Source organism: Triticum dicoccoides, chromosome 7B (genome assembly GCF_002162155.2).
Source record: "Triticum dicoccoides isolate Atlit2015 ecotype Zavitan chromosome 7B, WEW_v2.0, whole genome shotgun sequence".
Lineage (NCBI taxonomy): Eukaryota > Viridiplantae > Streptophyta > Magnoliopsida > Poales > Poaceae > Triticum > Triticum dicoccoides.
In genome coordinates, this window is record NC_041393.1 from 372661194 (window position 1) to 372674868 (window position 13675).

Sequence of the window (13675 nt, forward strand, 5' to 3'; positions counted from 1 at the left end):
GATACTTAGCGCATTTATAATGGTGGCGCGAGTTTATACACCCATGACATAGCCATAGCTTTTGCAGTGAACAATTGTCCTGCATAAACAATATTGCAGACCAAGGCAAAGGCAAACTGTTATTTGACAAAAATAATATGTGCTCAAATATATTTTAGATGGATATCACCTGATATGTTTAGGCCGAAAATAATCCGCCATGAAGTTGAAGATCACTAGGTGAAACTAAAATCCCTCACGGGTGAATCGGCCGCGGGAGCAGACAGATAAACCGGCCACGACGTTTGTAAGCCGGTGCGGACGAGCAAGTTGTCCTTGGTGTTGTAAGTCTGTGAGGACGTGTGAACCAGCCGCAAGGGCGGACGGGCGAGTCATCCGTGGCGTTGTAAGGTGGTGCGGACGGGCGAGTCGGCCGGCGTGTTGATGTAAACCGGACCGCAGGGGCGACAGCTGTATATAACAACACTATAGGGCATAGTGGTTGTTTTCAAAAAAATAATAAATATTGATAAAAGTAAACTAGATGGATATCACCTGGTATTTTTTGCTGAATGCTGGCGCTGGATAATGCATAGTGCTGCTTTTGTTTTTTGACAAAAGATTTGATTGGTTCTGTGTCTTCTAGTGTCTGAGCTCTCCACATAACCCGGCCGGTACTTTTTGAACCGGAATTTCTGGAACCAGAACTTCTTGATAATCCGGAAATTTTGAACCAGAACCTCTTGATAATCCGGCCGGAACTTTTGATAATCCGGAACCTTTGAACCGGAACCTCTTGATAATCCGGTCGAAACTTTTGATAATCCGGAACTTTTGAACCGGAAACTCTTGATAATTCGGCCGGAACTTTTGATAATCCGGAACTTTTGAACCGGAACCTCTTGATAACCGGGCCGGAACTTTTGCTAATCCAGAAGTATTTGATAATCCGGAACTTTTCTGTAGCCTAAGTCGGAACTCTTTGACGACTCAGACAGAACCTTTCGGCGATGCGGCTGGAACCCTTTGGCAATTCGGACCGAACTTATCGTCGAGGCGATCGGAACTCTTTGATGATTCAGACAGAACCTTTCGTCGAGACGGTCGGAACTTTTCAATGATCTGGCCCAAACTTTCCGACGAGCCGGCGGAACCTTTTGATGAGCCTGATGGAACTTTTCGGTGAGCCAGCAGAAACTCTCCGACGAGCCAGTCGGAACTTCTTCATTGAGCCGGACGGAGCTTCTCGATCCCTAGGATAGCACCCTCCAAGAACTCAACACCACCGTACGCAGGCCCCACGGTGGGCGCCAACTATCGTGGTTTTGTCATGGCAGATGTCCTTAGTGTCAGGACTTAGTCGCGAGACCAACACATCTATGTGGTAGCTTGAGAGGGGTTGAGCGGAATCGAGAGACACAACTCAAGACAAGGGTTTAGATAGCTTCGGGCCTCGGGAAACATCATCCAGTAATAGCCCTACATGCTGTTTGTGGCTAGGTCTCATTATCATCACGAGAGAGTCGCCGGTAAACCGGCTCTTTGTGTCTAGCCCTAGAGATTGTTTCTTGTTCTCTCGTCCCTCTTTGGGGTGCCCCGCTCCTCCTTATATATGTTGAAGGAGCAGGTTTACATGACGTCCTAGTTGGATTAGGATTACTCTATTACAAGTGGAGTCCTAGTCTTGCTTCCTTTGTAGGAGAATATTCCTTGTGCTTTCCTCATAAACCGGCCCACCATTAACATGAACTGGCCTTCTGGGCCTTGGGCCTTGTCATCCGTCTGACCCGCCCGCCGAGTCACCAGTGAGTCATAATGACTAGGCGGGTTGCTTGTAAACCGCCAGGTCAGGGCGGGTCGCCAGTGAATCGCCAAGTGTCAGCCGGGTCTCAAGTAAACCGCCAAGTCCAGCCGGGTCAGACTTCACGCCGGTTTATGCTGCGGGGTATATCCCCGACAATGGGTTTCTGAACGCATAGTTCTCTTCCTTTGACGTGTTTCCTAGCAACAAAGTCTCTCTTATCATAACGTCGATTCTTTGATTGTGGGTTATCAAGATCAACAACAGGTTCAATTTCTACATCATTATCATTGCTAGGTTGATCATCATCATGAACATCATCATTAATTTTATCACTAGGTTCATGTTCATTACCAGATTGTGTTTCAGCATCAGAAATAGAAATATCATTGGGATTCTCAGGTGTGTCGACAACAGGTTCACTAGAAGCATGCAAAGTCCTATCATTTTTCTTTTTCTTTTTCTTAGAAGGACTAGGTGCATCAAAATTATTTCTCTGAGAATCTTGCTCAATTCTCTTAGGGTGGCCCTCAGGATACAAAGGTTCTGAGTCATTTTACCCCCTCTAGTCACGACTCTAATAGCATTATCATTCTTCTTACTATTTAATTCATTGAGCAAATCATTCTGAGCTTTAAATAGTTGTTCTACTTGAGTGGTAACCATAAAAGCATGTTTACTAATGAGTTTAAGTTCACCTTTAACTCTAGACATATAATCACTCAAGTGTTCAATCATATAAGCATTGCGTTTTAGTTGTCTACCAAAATAAGAATTAAAATCTTCTTGCTTAACCATAAAATTATCAAACTCATCTAAGCATTGGCTAGTAGACTTATAACGAGGAATATCACCTTCATCAAATCTATATAGAAAATTTACCTTTACTACCTGTGTTGGGTTATCAAGACCATGTATTTCTTCAATAGGTGATGAATTAAGACCATGTATTTCTTCAATAGGAGGTAAATTCTTAACATCTTCACCTTTAATACCTTTTTCTTTCATAGATTTCTTTGCCTCTTGCATATCTTCAGAACTGAGAAATAGAACACCCCTTTTCTTCGGAGTTGGCTTAGGAAGTGTCCAATTGTTTTCATTTGTCAACATATTATTCAATAGAATTTCTGCTTGATCAACAGTTCTTTCCCTGAAAACACAACCAACACAACTATCCAGGTGGTCTCTGGAAGCATCGGTTAGTACATTATAAAAGATATCAAGTATTTCATTTTTCTTGAGAGGATGATCAGATAAAGCATTAAGTAATTGGAGAAGCCTCCCCCAAGCTTGTGGGAGACTCTCTTCTTCAATTTGCACAAAATTATATATTTCCCTTAAAGCAGCTTGTTTCTTATGAGTAGGGAAATATTTAGCAGAGAAGTAATAAATCATATCCTGGGGACTACGCACACAACCAAGATTAAGAGAATTAAACCATGTCTTAGCATCACCCTTTAATGAGAACAGAAATAATTTAAGGATATAGTAGTAGCGTTTTCTCATCATTAGTGAATAGGGTGGCCATATCATTTAATTTAGTAAGATGTGCCACAACAGTTTCAGATTCATAGCCATAGAAAGGATCAGATTCGACCAAAATAATTATATCAGGGTCGACAGAAAAATCATAATCCTTATCAGTAACAAAGATAGGTGAAGTAGCATAAGGAGGATCATATTTCATTCTAGCATTCAGAGATTTTTCTTTCAACTTAGCTAATAATTTCTTAAGATCATTTCTATCATTGCAAGCAAGAAAATCTCTAGCAGTTTCTTCATCCATAACATAACCCTCAAGCACAACAGGTAGTTCATATCTAGGAGGAGAATCTTCATCATCACTTTCATCAATATTACTAGTTTCAATAATTTCATTCTCTCTAGGCCTAGCAAGTTGTTCATCAAGAAATTCACCTAGTGGCACAGTATTATCAAGCATAGAAGTAGTTTCATCATAAGTATCATGCATAGTAGAAGTGGCATCATCAATAACATGCGACATATCAGAATTAATAGCAGAAGCAGGTTTAGGTGTCGTAAGCTTACTCAAAACAGAAGGAGAATCAAGTGCAGAGCTAGATGGCAGTTTCTTACCTCCCCTCGTAGTTGAGGGATAAATTTTGGTTTTTTCGTCTTTCAAGTTCCTCATAGTGACCACCAGATATAAATTCCAACTCACTCAAAGAATAGAGCTATGCTCCCCGGCAACGGCACCAGAAAATAGTCTTGATAACCCACAAGTATAGGGGATCGCAATAGTTTTAGAGGGTAGAGTATTCAACCCAAATTTATTGATTCGACACAAGGGGAGCTGTCGGTGTCAAAACCGGCGGATCTCGGGTAGGGGGTCCCGAACTGTGCGTCTAGGCGGATGGTAACAGGAGACAAGGGACACGATGTTTTTACCCAGGTGTGGGCCCTCTAGGTGGAGGTAAAACCCTACTCCTGCTTGATTAATATTGATGATATGGGTATTACAAGAGTTGATCTACCACGAGATCGGAGAGGCTAAACCCTAGAAGCTAGCCTATGGTATGATTGTTGTTGTTGGTCCTACGGACTAAACCCTCTGGTTTATATAGACACCGGAGGGGGCTAGGGTTACACAGAGTCGGTTACAAGGAAGGAGATCTACATATCCATATTGCCAAGCTTGCCTTCCACGCCAAGGAGAGTCCCATCCGGACACGGGACGAAGTCTTCAATCTTGTATCTTCATAGTCCAACAGTCCGGCCAAAGGTTATAGTCCGGCTGTCCGGATACCCCCTAATCCAGGACTCCCTCAGTAGCCCCTGAACCAGGCTTCAATGATGATGAGTCCGGCGCGCAGATTGTCTTCGGCATTGTAAGGCGGGTTCCTCCTCCGAATACTTCATAGAAGATTTTGAACACGAGGATCGTGTCCGGCTCTGCAAAACAAGTTCCACATACCACCGTAGAGAGAATAATATTTTCAGAAATCTAATCTGCTGACTATTCCGTAGCGTGACATCACACCACAGCCAAGCCTTTATTCGAATCATTTTTCACACCCTACCTCAACGCGTTTCGCGAGGCGGTTTCCTTGGCACGTCTTGTCGAAGCAGAGATCGTGTCCCCTTATCACGAGATTCTCATCAATACGGACGTGGGTAACCCAACCGCGCCATTGATTACGGCGCTTGGGGGATAAGCGAGTTTTACCAGGCTGGTGGGGACGCATAGTTTTGTCCTCCCATATAAAGGGATAAGGATTCACCTTTTTCTACCCACGCCTTCTTCCTCCTTGCTCATCCATTCTGCGCGCACTCGAGCTCCAGCGCCCAAGTCCACATTCTCATCCTCAACCTTCTCGAACCATGTCCGGAGCGGGAGGCAAGTGGATGGTCTCCTCCGTCACGGAGGGGCAAATCAAGAAGCTGAGGGGAGCCGGATACCTGTCCAAAGATATCGCACACCGGCTCCGAGATGAGGGGTAGCTCATCCCCACCCCCAGGCCCCATGAGAGGGTAGTGTTTCTTACCCATTTCCTCCGCAGACTGGGATTTCCCCTTCACCCATTCGTCCGGGGGCTCATGTTCAACTACGGCCTGGATTTCCATGATCTGGCCCCGAACTTCATCCTCAACATATCGACGTTCATCTCGTGCGTGAGGCCTTCCTCCACATCAAACCCCACTTCGGCTTATGGCTGAAGACCTTCAATATTAAACCGAAGATGGTGAGTGGCTAGCAGGTGGAGTGCGTAGGCGCCATGGTAGGCAAAATGCCCAACATCACATGGCTCGAGCGCTCCTACGTGGAGACCATAAAGGGGTGGCAATCGGGGTGGTTCTACATCACCGAGCCGCGTGACCCCAAATGGGCGGCGGCCCCCGAGTTCCGATCCGGAATCCCCACGCGGCTCACCTCCTGGAAAGAGAAGGGCCTGCCCTGGGGTAGTCCGGGAGAGCTGACCGGACTCCAAACCTGTATCCAAAACATGGTGAACAAGAAGCTCAAGCTTGTCAACGTAGTCCAGGTCATGCTCATCCGCCGGATCCTCCTGTGTCAACAACGGGCGTTCAACTTGTGGGGGTTCGACCCGGCCCAGCACCAAGCTCTGAGCGAGCTCTTCGACACAACACACGAGGATGCTTGGAAGGTGCTATTCAAGGGCGCCGAGGTTCCCCCTCCCCTTACCGAGGATCGCGGATTCAGCGTGAAGCGCCAAGCCAGCGCGGTAAGCCATTTTATCTCTCATAGGGTATTCATTTTTCACAGTTTAACTATGTGCGGGATCTGAGCTTCCATGCCTTTGACAGGAATGGGTGGAGACATCGGGGCAGATTGATTGTCCAGCCCCCCTGCCCGAAGACCCCGCTGTCGCTCTCCTGACGGAGATGCTGACTCCGGCGCCTTACGAGGTGTCGGAGAAGAAGGTCAAGAAGAAGGCCACGGGAACCCGAAAGAGTTTCCGGCGCCAGGTGTTATCGGACTCATTGTCCGATAACTCCAAGACGCACTCCTCCCGTGGAAACGAGGAGGAGGTAGATAAAGGTTCTTCCCCTCCAGCCGGGGAAGATAAGAAGAGGAAGGCCGCCCCAACTGGGGAGGCCGGAGGGTCCAAGAAGGGAAGGACTCTCCCTCCGGACTACTCCGCCACCACCGCCGACAGCGAAGACGAGTGGCCACCCAGGGCCAAGCCCCTGGCAAGATCGTAAGTATTTGGACACCAGAGTAATTCATGGCACCGTTTAATTGCACAACTTCTTCTAACGCTGGACACGGTTATGCAGTCTGTCCCGAGCCCGTATCGACGTATCCTCGTCGAGCGGTTCTTTGGACCCGTCAGCCATGAGCAGCGGAGGATCACTTCCGACCGCCTCCACCCCTCGCCCTACGGGCAACGCCGAGGTGTTGTCTCAAAGGGCACCAAGCCGAGGGGAGGTAGTCCTGGAGGTGCCACAAGGCGACCTTCCGGACTACAGGCGCAAAGGGAGCAAGGCCCCCAAGGGCTCCAAGTTCGGCCCTAGGCCGGATACCGCACCGGAACCTCCAGTGGTTCCAGACTCTGGCAAGAGGCCTCCTACTAAGAGGGGCAAGCCTACCGTGCCGGTGACCTCCGTCCAACCGGAGGCACCGGATAATTTGCTGGAGGTGCTTAACGGCGCCTCCATCGACGAGGAGCACCACACTATTATGAGTGCGGTGATCCAGAAGGTTCAGTCCGCCAAGAGCGGACTAACTAAAGCCTGTGCCAGCCTTCTAACATGCTTTGAGGTATGTATTCTAACTGAAGCCCCTGATGCTCTGTTCGGTGTTCACAAAGAAAAGCCGAAGAGAGGATCTAAGAATATCCGCAGGAGTCTAACATAAGTATGTCGATATGCGTATGCAGGCTTCGCTGCTGACCTCTGTCGCACTGACTGCGGAGGTTGATGCGCTGAAGCAGAACCTCGAGCGATCCGAGAAAGAGCTCGGCCTTGCCAAGAAGCAGCTCGAGGAGAACAAAGGTAAGTAATACCTTGTGTACGGATATATAAAAAAAGATGTAGTTGCAAAAAATGACAGGATCATTGTGGATATACCAGGGGCCACGACCGAGGTGGCGACCCTGAAGCAAGCGCTGTCCGAGGCCGAAAACAAAGAGGCCACGGAGCGCACCGAGCGGGGGAAACAAGAGGCGCGGGTTGCGGAGGTGCAGCACGAGCTCCAGGCTCTCGTGAAAAAACACGAGAGTTTGGAGCTTGACTCGAAGACGCGAGAGTCCGAGCTTGCCTCGGCCCTCAAAAGCGCCAAGCATGCCAAGGCCGAAGCCCAAAAGGCCCTCCAGGAAATTGAGGCGATGAAGAACATAGCAGCGGTAAGGCATTCATTATGCAAAGCAAGCACGTGAAAGTGAATTTCTTGTTACTTACCCGAGTCCGGAGCTCTCCAGGAGCATTCGCAGATTTGCCCCGCAGTGTGTCGGATGCCGCAAAGCACTACCGAGCCGAGGAGGGGAGCTCGACGGAGAAGGTGTTCTGGTCTCAGTATATTGAGGCCGAACATCTGGTGCCCTTAAGCGACCAGCTGAAGCAATTGGTCGAGCTCCATAAGGCGGCCGAACAGGCCATGAAGGATCTGATAGTCCGGCTGTGGCTTGGAGAGGCCATGCCAGGGAGCTACTTCGGGCAGGTGAAGCGGCTTGTGGATGCCTATCCTTGGCTTGAGGTCATCAAGCGCTCCGTCTGCATCGAGGGTGCCCGCAGGGCGCTTGCCCGTGTTAAAGTACATTGGGGCAAGATGGACGCTGAGAAGCTGGTGAAGGATGGGCCACTGCAGGGCAAGGAGCATCGCCTCCCTGAAATGTACTATGAGGGCGTCCTGAAGGGTGCCCGCCTTGTGGCGGATGAATGTTCCAAAGATGTAATTTTTGAGTGAACTCGCACGTGTGATCCTGTACGCTGAAAACTTGTTCATATGCGCTATGCAACACTTGCTTGAATTTAAAATATTACCTTCTGTGCGGCCGCTTATTAAATCTGAGAGATGGTGAGTCGTCGGCTTCTGCCCCCAAGCCACGAGTGCTAGGGTGTTCGGGATAAACCTGAGCACTTCTTTTCCCATTCTTGGGTCCTTCGAGGGAGGTGCTCAACACAACGAACAAGGCAATCGGACTATAATGCTTTATCACTCTCACTTAGCCAGAGAATTCTATAATTTTAAATTTTGGTGAAGCCCCTAGTATTCGGAAGACTGAGTTCGGGGCGCTATACACGCCTAAGCCGGACAAAGCCGACTCCTCGCCCTAAGCGGCATAAGTCTTTAGGGACTCGAAACCTCTTGAACAGTGACCAACTCTCGCCTTATCATGACAGTCAGTTTTAGCTTTCTCTACTGAGGTGCTTAGCCCAGCTGAACCGGGGCACAATCGCAGTAGTTCTTCCAGTGCTACCTTAGCCGATATAGCGGTACGTAAGGTACCAAAACGTGGGAGCCGGGCAAACCCAACTATTGACCCAAGACATGATTCGGAGCCGATGCATATAATGCTATAAGTTCGGGGTGCCACACTTGTGAAAGTGTTCGGACTTCTCACGCCGTATTATGGGGTACTTAAGCCCCTGGCGTATTGACCGTACCAAAATGTACAGGTGCAAAATGTCGTTAATGAACATATATACATAAAAAGGGAAGGAATGAGAATGCGGAAATAGACTAGTGCTATGCATTGTTTATTCAAAAAGGGGTGCATTAAAGCGGGACAATACAAGTAGTGCGATAAGCAAAAAATGGGACTATTTGACATGTCTCCTCCAAGGGTAAGCTGCGGAATGGTATTTAAAGAGGTATTTCGCTCGTTATAGAGACCACCTAGGAGTTCCATGATGCGACGTAGCTTTCGGCCCCCCTGGTCCTTGTATCGTGTGTTCGGCAATTATGCTGCCGGACAGAGCTTCTAGAGAATAAAGTCCTGAAAGAGAGAAAAAATAACAAAGTAGGGAGCCCCTAGTGCGGTTGAGCTGCGTTTCGGGGCGTGCCGTAGTCGTGCCCCTCCCCCTATGCCCATGGTATTTTCAATGCGTAATTATGTACGTGTGGCACGTATGTCGCCGTTTGGCCGGGGCTGGGGTAGGGGCCGCATTGCTATGCGAGCTTGGAACGTGCCAGGAGGTCTTGTTGTAGATTACTCTGGGCGCGCTTGAAGGCGTTCGGGCGTTTGGTCGCCGGACTGGAGATTTGCCTTGAGAGGCTGCTTTGTACTTCTGTTGCGAGGGCCGCAGTGTGCTCCTCCGTTCGGAGAGAGCGCTCTGTGTTTTCATTGACTGTGATGACCCCCCGAGGTCCTGGCATCTTGAGCTTGAGGTATGCATAGTGCGGCACCGCATTGAATTTTGAAAATGCGGTTCGCCCGAGCAGTGCATGATAGCCACTCCGGAACGGGACTATATCGAAGATTAACTCCTCGCTTCGGAAATTATCCGGGGATCCGAAGACCACTTCTAGTGTGACTGAGCCTGTGCAATGGGCCTCTACACCTGGTATCACGCCTTTAAAGGTCATTTTTGTGGGTTTAATCCTTGAGGGATCTATACCCATTTTTCGCACTGTGTCCTAATAAAGCAGGTTCAGGCTGCTGCCGCCGTCCATAAGGACTCGAGTGAGGTGAAATCCGTCAATGATTGGGTCTAGGACCAATGCAGCGAATCCGCCGTGGAGGATACTAGTGGGATGGTCCCTGCGATCGAAAGTGATCGGACAGGAGGACCATGGGTTGAACTTTGGGGCGACTGGCTCCAACACATATACGTCCCTTAACGCACGCTTCCGCTCCCTCTTGGGGATATGGGTTGCGTATATCATGTTCACTGTCTGCACTTGTGGGGGAAACCCCTTCTGTCCTCCGGTGTTCGGCGGTCGGGGCTCCTCCCCGTCGTCGCTATGTAGCCCCTTGTCTTTGTTTTCGGCATTTAACTTGCCGGCCTGCTTGAACACCCAACAATCCCTGTTGGTGTGGTTGGCTGGCTTGTCGGGGGTGCCATGTATCTGACACGAGCTATCGAGTATACGGTCCAAACTGAACGGGCCCGGAGTACTTCATTTGAATGGCTTTTTTCGCTGATTGGGCTTGGAGCCTCTGAATCCAGCATTGACTGCCGTATCCTCTGTATTGTTGCTGTTGATGCGGTGCTTGTGTTTGTTGCGACGTGACCTACCATTGCCGTCCTTGGTATCCGAAGTACCAGGGTTCTTTGATATGTTATTGCCGCAACCCAGCCAGCTGTCCTCTCCTGCACAAAAGCGGGTCATGAGCGTCATGAGGGCTGCCATAGATTTCGAATTTTCTTGGCCAAGGTGCCGGGCAAGCCACTCGTCGCGGATGTTATGCTTGAAAGCTGCTAGGGCCTCTGCATCCGAACAGTCGACAATTTGATTTTTCTTGGTTAGGAACCGTGTCCAGAATTGTTTGGCTGATTCCTCTGGCTTTTGAATTATGTGGCTTAAGTCATCGGCATCTGGTGGTCGCACATAAGTGCCCTGGAAGTTGTCGAGGAATGCGGCTTCCAGATCTTCCCAACAGCCAATGGATTCTGCTGGCAGGCTGTTGAGCCAATGCCGAGCTGGTCCTTTAAGCTTGAGTGGGAGGTATTTGATGGCGTGTAGATCGTCACCACGGGCCATGTGGATATGCAGGAGGTAGTCCTCAATCCATACTGCAGGATCTGTTGTACCATCGTATGATCCAATATTTACGGGTTAAAAACCCTCTGGGATTTGATGATCCATTACTTCATCTGTGAAGCATAGGGGGTGTGCGGCGCCTTTGTACTGGGCTATATCACGACGCAACTCGAATGAGTCTTGTCTGCTGTGTTCGGCCCGGCCGGATTTAATTTTATTGTATCCGCGTGACGGTTATCGTCTCTCGTAGTGGGGCGCCCTCGCGATCCGTAGATCGATCTTGCTTGCTTTGTTTTATCCTCCAATATGTCTCGCAGGTCTAGCATATTTCCATGTGCCTTGATATTTTTCTTTGAATGGCGACGGGGTGCGGCTTGAGCTTTTGGCTGAAATATCTCTCTTTCGCTGTCGCGAGGTGGCCGATTAGCCGCGTCATAAGCTGGGGATGTAGGTTTTAATGCTTCCTCCTCTAATTGGGGTAGCAACCTGCGCTTTGGGTAGCTCTTGGAGGGGCGTTCGAGTTCATATTCCTCGGCTGCAAGGACTTCAGTCCATCTGTCAGCTAGCAGGTCTTGATCAGCTCTAAGCTGCTGTTGCTTTTTCTTAAGGCTATTCGCTGTGGCCATAAGCCGATGCTTGAAGCGCTCTTGTTCGGCAGGATCCTCAGGCACGACAAATTCATCGTTGTCGAGGCTTGCCTCGTCTTCGGAGGGAGGCATCTAATTATCATCCTCTACCGCTCTATCTGCCGCTCTCTCAGGAGGGCTGGCTTCTCCATCCTCCTGCGCTGAATTTGCTGGAGGGAGTTGTCTTCGGCACTGTCCAGAGTGTTATTATCTCCTATGCCGGTATCACCGTTTTTGCTTTGGTGGGACTTAGAGCGGCGCCGCTGACGCTGACGCTTGGGTTGCTTCTTGGAGGGGTCATCCCCCGTTGTCCCGTCGCCATTGCCTTCTTTGGGTGTATCCACCATATATATATATATATATATCATATGATGAGGTGGCTGTCCAGGGCCCTGTGGGCGGTGGTTCCTGTTTGTCTCCTGCATCGTCGTCCATATCGTCGATGTCTTCGGAGTCGAAGTCGAGCATGTCGGTCAAATCATCGACAGTGGCTACGAAGTGGGTGGTGGGTGGGTGTCGAATTTCTTTGTCATCCGCATCCCAATCCCGCCGGTCATAATCTGGCCAGGACTCTCCTGACAAGGAGAGAGACCTCAGTGAGTTCAGTATGTCACCGAAGGGTGAGTGCAGAAGGATATCCGCGGCGGTGAACTTCATGATCGGCGCCCAATCGGATTCGATTGGCAGGGGCACGGGTGGTTCGGAGTCCGGAGGGGAGTCCGGCAATTTGGAGTCACGGGCCTCGCGAAGGGTAAAGCTGGTATTCGGCTCGATCGCCGTTGAGGCTGCGGCCTCCATGGCGGGGTCTAACCACCCGTCCACGGATGGCGCAATTGGCTCCGAATTGAAGGTCGGAGCGGTTGCAGGTGTTGGGGAATGTTGCAGAAAATTAAAATTTTTCCTACGGTTTCACCAAGATCCATCTATGAGTTCATCTAAGTAACGAGTCAAGGGAGTGAGTTTGCATCTACATACCACTTGTAGATCGCGTGCGGAAGCTTTCAAGGGGATGGTGATGATGGAGTCGTACTCAACGTGATTCAGATCACCGATGTCCAAGTGCTGAACGGACAGCACCTCCGCGTTCAACACACGTACGGGACGGGAGACATCTCCTCCTTCTTGATCCAGCAAGGGGGAAGGAGAGGTTGAGGAAGATCGCTCCAACGGCAGCACGATGGCATGGTGGTGTTGGTGCAGCAGTACTTCGACAGGGCTTCGCAAGCGCGTAATGGAGGAGGAGATGTGTTGGGGAGGGGAGGGGCTGCGCCTTGGATGTGTGTCCAGCAGCCCTCCCCTCACCCCTCTATTTATAGGGGAAGGGGCAAGGGGGGCCGACCCCTCTAGATGGGATCTAGAGGGGGGCGGCGGCCAGGGAGGGGGGACTTGCCCCCCAAGCAAGGGGGGGCGCCCCCCTTAGGGTTTCCCCCCCCAACCCTAGGCGCATGGGCCCAAGGTGGGGGGCGCGCCCAGCCCTCCAGGGGATGGCTCCCTCCCCTTTGCGGCCCATGTGGCCCTCCGGGAGGGGTGGCCCCTCCCGGTGGACCCCCGGAACCTCTCCGGTGGCCCCGGTACAATACCGATAAGCCCCCGAAACTTTCCGGTGTCCGTATGACAACTTCCCATATGTAAAACTTCACCTCCGGACCATTCCAGAACTCCTCGTGATGTCCGGGATCTCATCCGGGACTCCGAACAACATTCGGTAATCACATACTAGTCTTCCTAATAACCCTAGCGTCACCGAACCTTAAGTGTGTAGACCCTACGGGTTCGGGAGACATGCAGACATGACCAAGATGACTCTCGGGCAATAACCAACAGCGGAATCTGGATACCCATGTTGGCTCCCACATGCTCCTCGATTATTTCATCGGTTGAAGCACGATGTCGAGGATTCGATCAAACCCCGTATACAATTCCCTTTGTCAATCGGTACGTTACTTGCCCGAGACTCGATCGTCGGTATCCCAATACCTTGTTCAGTCTCGTTACCGGCAAGTCACTTTACTCGTACCGTAATGCATGATCCCGTGACCAACCACTTGGTCACTTTGAGCTCATTATGATGATGCATTACCGAGTGGGCCCAGAGATACCTCTCCGTCATACGGAGTGACAAATCCCAGTCTCGATCCG